The sequence below is a fragment of the Amblyomma mixtum genome, chromosome 7 (genome assembly GCF_055824585.1).
Source record: "Amblyomma mixtum isolate Tamu chromosome 7, ASM5582458v1, whole genome shotgun sequence".
NCBI lineage: Eukaryota > Metazoa > Arthropoda > Arachnida > Ixodida > Ixodidae > Amblyomma > Amblyomma mixtum.
This window is the reverse complement of record NC_143018.1, coordinates 3,302,469-3,310,719: the sequence shown is the minus strand read 5'-3', so window position 1 is coordinate 3,310,719 and position 8,251 is coordinate 3,302,469. Positions and strand designations below refer to the sequence as shown.

General features: G+C 51.6%; 1 pseudogene; it reads right to left on the bottom strand.

Moving 5' to 3' along the window:
• Positions 1-5,022: 5,022 nt before the first annotated feature.
• On the bottom strand, positions 5,023-7,994 carry LOC149334814 (uncharacterized; annotated as a pseudogene).
• Between the last annotated feature and the right edge of the window lie 257 nt (positions 7,995-8,251).

Sequence of the window (8,251 nt, the reverse complement as noted above, 5' to 3'; positions counted from 1 at the left end):
TTAGGGCGGCGACGTATGAGCGTCGTGATAAGGTTTAAGGCGACAGACGTGGACGATGTCGGTGGTGGCGCCAGAGGACGATGGCGAGGTTTCAAGGGGAGCAATTTCATAGTTCACGTCGGTAACACGGCGCACGACACGGTAAGGGCCACGGTAGTGCGAAAGGAGCTTCTCGGAGAGACCGACGCTGCGAGAGGGCGTCCAGAGATGGACGAGTGATCCTGGGGTAAATTCGACGGCCTGGTGACGGCGGTCGTAGGCTGACTTTTGGGAAACTTGAGAGGCTTGGAGCCTACTACGTGCTATTTGGCGCGCCAGCGTGGCCTGGGAGATGGCGTCCCGAGCGTAAGCAGTGGTGGGGGCTGAAGAAGGCGGCAGGAGTGTGTCCAAAGGCAAGGTGGGATGCCTACCAAACAAAAGGTAGAAAGGAGAATAGCTGTCATGAAGGGAAGATTTATATGCAAATATCACATAAGGCAAGGCTGCGTCCCAATCTCGGTGGTCTGGCGATACGTACATGGCTAACATGTCGGTGAGCGTGCGGTTGAACCTTTCCGTAAGCCCATTGGTTTGTGGGTGGTAAGCTGTCGCGAGCTGGTGCTGCATGTCACACGAACGAAGGATGTCGTGAACTACTCTGGATAGAAAATAACGACCGAGGTCGGTGAGCAGTTGACGAGGGGCGCCGTGGTGAAGGATGACGTCTTGCAGAAGAAAATCGGCGACATCGGTAGCGCAGCTGGACAGCAAAGCACGCGTGATGGCGTACCGAGTCGTATAATCATTTTGCGACAGCGATCCACTTGTTGCCGGAGAGGGACGTCGGAAAAGGGCCAAGAAGGTCGAGGCCAACACGGTGAAAAGGTTCCGGAGGTATGTCGATGGGTTGCAGAAGACCGGCAGGAGAAGTGGAGGGCCTTTTCCGACGTTGACACAGGTCGCAAGCGGCCACGTAACGCTTCACGGAACGATAGAGACCAGGCCAAAAGAAGCGATGCCGCACCCGAGCGTACGTGCGGGACACGCCAAGGTGACCGGCTGTCGGCAGATCGTGCAGTTCTTCAAGAACAGAAGAGCGTAGACGTTGGGGTATCACGAGCAGGAGCGGAGGGCCATCGGAGCGTAGGTTTCGGCGATACAAAATGCCGTTCTGGAGCACATAAAGGTTCAGAGACGGAGATCGGTTTGCAAAACGGATGCCATCAAAGATAGGTCGTAAAGATGAGTCATGGCGCTGTTCGTTGGCAATATCGGCAAGATCAGAGATAGCTAAGAGGCAGGGCAGGGTCTCAGCGTCCTCTAGGTCAGGTGGTTCCACAGGGTATCGGGATAAACAGTCAGTGTCCTGGTGATGGCGCCCTGACTTGTACACGACGGAGTATGAGTATTCTTGGAGGCGCAATGCCCAGCGACCAAGGCGACCGGTGGGATCGTTTAGTGAAGACAGCCAACAGAGAGCGTGGTGATCAATGACAACAGCGAATGAACGGCCGAACAGGTAGGGTCTGAATTTAGCTACTGCCCAGACAAGGGCAAGACACTCGCGCTCAGTAATGGTGTAATTTTGCTCTGCGGCTGAATGTAGGCGATGCAGAAAGTTGGGCGAGTTGGTAATACATGTTGAACTTAGAAAAGCGCAATAAAAAGACAGGGACAAGAAGAAGAAGCACGCAGGACAAGCGTTTGTCCTGCGTGCTTCTTCTTCTTGTCCCTGTCTTTTTATTGCGCTTTTCTAAGTTCAACATGAAAGTAGGCGGCTGGCATAAGCGATGACTCGATCTTGACCGTGTTGACGTTGGGGTAGGACGGCGCCGATGCCATATCCGGAGGCGTCGGTGCGAACCTCTGTGGGAGACGACGGGTCAAAATGTGCTAAGATGGGCGGAGTGGTCAGAAAATGGACGAGGGGTGAAAGTGAGTTCTCTTGAGCAGGGCCCCAGGTAAAGGGGGTGTCGTTCTTTAGAAGATCGGTGAGGGGACGAGTGATGCCGGCGAAATCTTTGATAAAACGGCGAAAATACGAGCACAAGCCGACAAAGCTGCGCACATCTTTCGACGACCTTGGAAGAGGAAAGTCCTTCACAGCTTGAATTTTGATGGGATCTGGGCGTACACCAGAAGCGTCAACGAGGTGTCCGAGAATAGTGAGTTGGCGACGACCGGACTTGCATTTCGATGAGTTCAGCTGAAGTCCGGCGTTACAAAACACTGTCAGAATATTGGAGAGGCGCTCGAGGTGCGTGGCAAAATAGGTGAGAAAACCACAACATCGTCTAGGTAACAGAGGCAGGTGGACCATTTAAAGCCACGAAGAAGGGAGTCCATCATTCGTTCGAAGGTAGCCGGGGCGTTACAGAGGCCGAACGGCATGACTTTAAACTGGTATAAGCCATCAGGCGTCACGAAGGCGGTCTTCTCGCGGTCCTTTTCATCAACGGCAATTTGCCAGTAATCCGATCGAAGATCAATTGAAGAGAAATATTTGGTGCCGTGGAGGCAATCTAAGGCATCATCGATCCTTGGGAGTGGATATACGTCTTTTTTTGTGATGCGGTTGAGGTGCCGATAATCAACGCAGAAGAGCCAGCTGCCGTCCTTCTTTTTCACCAGCCGCCGCGGTGACTCAGTGGCTATGGTGCTCGGCTGCTGGCCCGAAAGACGCGGGTTCGATCCCGGCCGCGGCGGTTGAATTTCTTTGGAGGAGAAATTCGAGGCCCGTGTGCTGTGCGATGTCAGTGCACGTTAAAGAACCCCAGGTGGTCGAAATTTCCGGAGCCCTCCACTACGGCGTCTCTCATAGCCTCAGTCGCTTTGGGACGTTAAACCCCATAAACCAACCAACCATCTTTTTCACCAGGACGACTGGTGAAGCCCAAGGACTTGACGAGGGCTCGATGATGTCTTTTGCGAGCATGTGGTCCACCTATTGATTTATGACGGTGCGTTCGGCGCTGGACACTCGGTACGGACGTCTGCGGAGAGGAGCGGAATCACCGGTGTTTATGTGATGCGTCACCACAGAGGTCCGAGCCAAAACACGGCTATCAAAGTCGAAGATGTCGCGGAAAGATGATAAGAGGCGCCTAAGATCACGAGCTTGCATCGGCGGTAGGTCAGAAGCGATCATGTCGGCGTAGTCGTCCGTTGGGTTCGCTGTTTATGGGGCCGCAGGCAACCGGCATTGCTGAGTGGAAGGTAAGCAGCTGTCCACCACTGATATCACACATTCGGCAGCAGGGCACAGCGTGGCGAGTGAGATGCCTTGCGGGAGCGGTTGGATGGATGAACCAAAGTTCAGGACCGGAAGGTACGCTCGGTTGGCCGACATTGTAAATACAGTGTGTGGAAGCGCAATGCTGCGCGTCAGGGCGACGTCAAGTTCCGGAGTGACTACGTAGTGACCATCAGGTACAGGGGGAACAGATGAGAAAGAAATGTAAGTTGCGGCTTGAGACGGTAGACGCACAAAGTCGACAGCACAAAGACGGTGTATAACTGGGGACGGCGACTCAGCAGAAAGAGGAAGGTCAAGCTGAACAACATTAGTGGCGCAGTCAATGTGGGCTGAATGCTCAGACAGGAAGTCGAGGCCAAGAATGACTTCATGAGGGCACTGGTCCAGAACAGAGAACAGAACGGATGTATGGCGGCCGGATATGGTCATACGGGCTGTGCATAGTCCAACAACATGAGGCGTTCCGCCGTCGGCAACGCGGAGAACGGCTTTGGGTGCAGGGGTCAGTACTTTTCGGAGGCGGCGTCGTAGGGCTGAACTCATGACGGATACGTGCGCGCCTGTATCGATCAGGGCTCTCACAGGCACTCCATCGACATGAATGGCGAGCAAATTATGGTGTGCGCGAAGGGCTAATCGAGGATTTTGGGACTGGGGCTGTACTGCAGCATCACCTCCAGACACTGCAGCGTCTAGTTTTCCGCTTGCGAGCGTCCGTAGCGAGCGTGGGAAGAGTAGAGTGTCGTCTTCTACTCTTCCCACGCTCTTGGTCGTCGTCGTCGTCTACCCGCTTCAATATATTGCCAACTGCTGTCACTCTGCCGCCACCGCGTTTTGCCCAAACCTTGCCTCCCAGCGCGTGGCTGAGCGTCTTCTTTGTATAAAACGAGCTCGGCGGTTCAGTGTGCTTCCCGCTTCCTGCTTCGTTTGTAGTTTAGATTTCTTAGAGCCGTGCTGGGTACCATCCCATTTACGCTGACTCCGACGACAGCCGTGACGCTTCTCCGCGACGCGTGGACGCCACACCCGTCCACAAAGCGAGCCGTCAACTGCGAGGCCTGCAACCTGAGTTTGTACCACTCACAAGGCCTGTAAGAGCTATGACACCCACCAATGCCAGCCAGACAGGTCAATACTCAGGCAGTGCCCCGCTGTTCGTCTTTCTCGCATCTCGGTCGCCACCATCCTTCCACGGCGACCGCTTCGAGGATGTAGAAGATTGGTTGGCCACTTTTGACCGGGTGGCCGCATTCAACCAGTGGGACGACGAGTGGAAGCTGATGAATGTGTATTTCGCACTGCACTACTCGACGAAAACTTGGTTTGAGAACCGCGAGGTCTCCTTCACCAACTGGGAGCTTTTCGCCGTGAGTCGCTCGCCACATTCAGCTCGAGCGAGCGAAAGGAGAATGCTGAAGTTGCCCTTCGCTCCAGGTCACAGCAGTCCAACGAGAGCGTGGCCACGTTTATAGAGGACATGACCAACACCACCTTGACTAGACAAGGCCCCTCCACGGAGGCCGTGACGTCACTCCAGGGGCGCGGCAGCCCCCCTCGGCCGCTCCTTTCGGTCGCCACGCATTCGCGTTAGATATGTCTTGGGTGCTTGTTAGGATAAAAACCGGGGTGCGTTTTTTTTGTAGTAGAATATAGTGTTTGCGACTCCAAGGCATGCACCGCGAACATGTGAGGCTGATTTTAGTCTTTACGACAGCATACTGAAACAGTGCCACAAATGCGTTTGTACAAATTCCTTTATTGGAAAGCATGGCTAGAACTGACCCTTTTCACTTCTTGCTTAATGTTTTCATCTTTCTCTCTGCAGCCTTCGTTTGTGCAGAGCTGTGAATCATATGATTTTGTAGTCTACAAAAGTTATTCAAAGCTACGTTCGTTGCAGCACATACTACCTGTCGCACGAGAGTCTCTGTAGTGTGTCCATTTTCGCACGTTTCTGGATCAACATCTCCAATAATAGAGGCGGAAATGGAGCTGACAATGGCACGTTGGTTGTCCGATGCGAGGAAAGAATTTGCATTTTCTCCCGTGGTGAGTTTTTCCACAACAAGGGTCGTAACTAGCACCATATGCACAGTGCATGGTTGCGGGAACTTTAATCCTCCCCTTGATTGGTTGGCAACCATTTTCGTGAACTCAACTTCTATATCCCTATTCTCCAGAATGAGAATGCTGCGGCAAAATGTGCAGGACACCTTCTTGAGAGCTGAATAGGCACAGTATCCAGCGATGTAGGCGACGACTTCCATGTCGGGCTTCGGGCTGGAAATTTCCTCATCAGAGACCAGCACGGAGAGGTTGTGCTGCGGAATTTCTTCCGTGTCGCTCGCCTGTTGTTCTCTGGCTGCGGAAACATCAGCATCTTTTGTAGATGGATTTTGTTTTCTGATTCCAGAAGCTGTCGCACAGAAATCTGATACTGTGCACCAGCAAGCTAACGATATCGACCGAAGCGATCCTCAAGTGTGCCCGTTTGAAATTTGCCTAGGAGAACATACCTGAATGTCAGGTCTTCTAGGCAGTAACGCGACAACTCAACAAGAGAGGAGCAAGTTAGCCTCAAATCAGTATGTGTTTCCTTCGTCATGCAGCCACTGGTCATGCTGACACTGCGCCAAGTGTCCAGCCAGTCTACCATGCCGTTCAGGAAAGTCAGCTGTTGATCCATCACCGTAGTCACAGGATTCTGCAGGGAGTCGTTCAGTCGGCGACCTTTGGAAGGGCTGTTGAATTGGCGCTCATGAGTTGGAAGGCTTCGCACGCATTTCAAGTGCGTTTGCGATAAACGGGTTCATGACGTTTAGTACCAACTTTACATTTTGTCTTTCCATAGGTGTTGGATTGACTGCTTTGGCATTTAGCTTGTAGCCGAACTTTAATAGCGATGCCTTCTGTCGCACGGCTTCAAACGATGCAGCTTTCATTCTGGGAGGCCCTACCGGCAGTACTCCAGACAGGCTCTTTTCTGGAAAATAGAAACATGTTCCTTCGTTTTTTGGTTGATCCAATTATTCGTGACGCATTTGAGTATGTGCACAGGGTCGAGGACAAAAAAAAAAGAGGACGGCTTTTATCGGCTGGGTGGGGATAAACAATGTTCACTTCATGGTTCCTTGAGGAAAGCGACATCATTTTCCGATTGAGCGAGTTGCTATCAGTAGCTACAGCTATGACGTTAAGGCCCATAGATTCCACCTCCAAAATTATCTTCTTGCAGTACTCATGTAGGATTCCGGAGTTCGTTTTAGAAACTGGCAGAATGTGTATGACATCTTTGTTGGCTGACAGGAGCGACTGAACCATGAAAACGTGGGCCGTTGCGGCTGCTTCTTGAGAATTGGCTGATGATCCTACTATGCTGCCTCCCTTGTAATCGAAGTACGGCTTGATGTGAATTTCATCAAGCATTAGCACCACAGTCTTTTCGTGCGGCTCCATACACTTCACCCTTTCTTTGATGTAGGAAAGGAAGTGGGCTTGGTTTTGCTCCTGCATTGGATCGCCTCCATACTTGGAGCAAACGCTGCGCAGTGTTGAAGGATGGGGTAACGTCAACATCGACGCCGACCTCGCAAAGTTATAAGCGTGCGGGCAAATGGAGTGCAGGATGCTAGAAAACTCTAACGTTTCAGCACTATATCGACGAATGGGGGCAGCGAGTGTGAGAGCAATCTGCTCGTTTAGAAGACGAAACTAGGCACTTTGTTCTTTTGTTGTATCGTTGTCTTCGGACAGTTCATTGAGCAAGGAGCCGATCTGCTGCAGCACTCTCGTTGTTTTTGACGCACTTGTAGCTTCTGGCGTCTCCGTCATGTGGTTTTCTAGCTGCTCGAGCATTAAAAGACAACGTACGGGTGTCACGCACTGCATCTGGCACTTAGCGTCCACAGGGTAATGAAATAATCTTAATCATACCTGCTGACACTGAACCTGAGAGATCAGCGAACACTGTGACGGAAAACCTTACATGCGGTGCAGGATTATCCTCGATGCGGAGAAACATTACACAGCGATCATTGACGCTGACGGTCCAGAACTCAAAGTTGCAGACAGCAGGAAGTTTGCCCTTCAAGTCTTCAGGTGATGACACTGCATTTCTCTCCTCTTCTTGGTTGCCTTGCTCAAGGCCTCCTCTTACATTCGTGCTCTCTTAGAGGCTGGAGATTCGCGACGAGTACTGCTTGTGCTCAGGTACGCTGGACAGTTAAGGAAAATCGACGGTACGGCATCTGGCACCAGCTGCACCATCTCGCTGTCAACTGTCACAGTTTTCCGCGACGCTGCATCGAAATGTGTCAGCTTCGTGATGAGTTCACTCACTTGGAAGTGAAGTTCGCAAACCTGCGCCACACGTGAAAACGACTGAATTATCATCGATATATGGACACACTATTTTATGAAACATCTGTTATGATGCAGTTTGACACTGTACTGAATATTTCTGGTCGTTTACGCCGCATTTTCCTTCCGGAAGCTCAATAAAACTGCCAACGTTTTGACCACAAACCATACTTAATTGCTTCAAGAGTTACTAAGCAAGAACGCGAGTCATGCGATGCACAATGTAATGAAGTAAATATCGTCTGCTCACCTTGGAGTGTATGCTGGGTGTGAAATCCTTGCGCGGAATGGCTCTAATCCAGCATTGCCTCCAACCTTCATTCTTGGGAAAAGAGAAAACCCGCACTTTGGACCCATTGTCGTAATTCCCGCGGCTTCCCGGAACACAACACCGTCCCATGTCGCACAAATTGAGGCGTTTGCTTTTGCTCAAAGCCACAGGAATGTTCCACGCAACACTTCCGCAACTATTCTGCACACAGACACACACGCACGATCGCACACAAATGCAAAGACAGTAAAATGAGACACTTCACCAAAAACGAAAAGAGCGCACAAAGAATGTCAGCGCAGTGCGACGCAGCACCGAACCTAACCAGAGGAAGCAAGGACACGCGGGTGGCAAACACGTTCCGACTTGTCAAAAATGTCTGACTC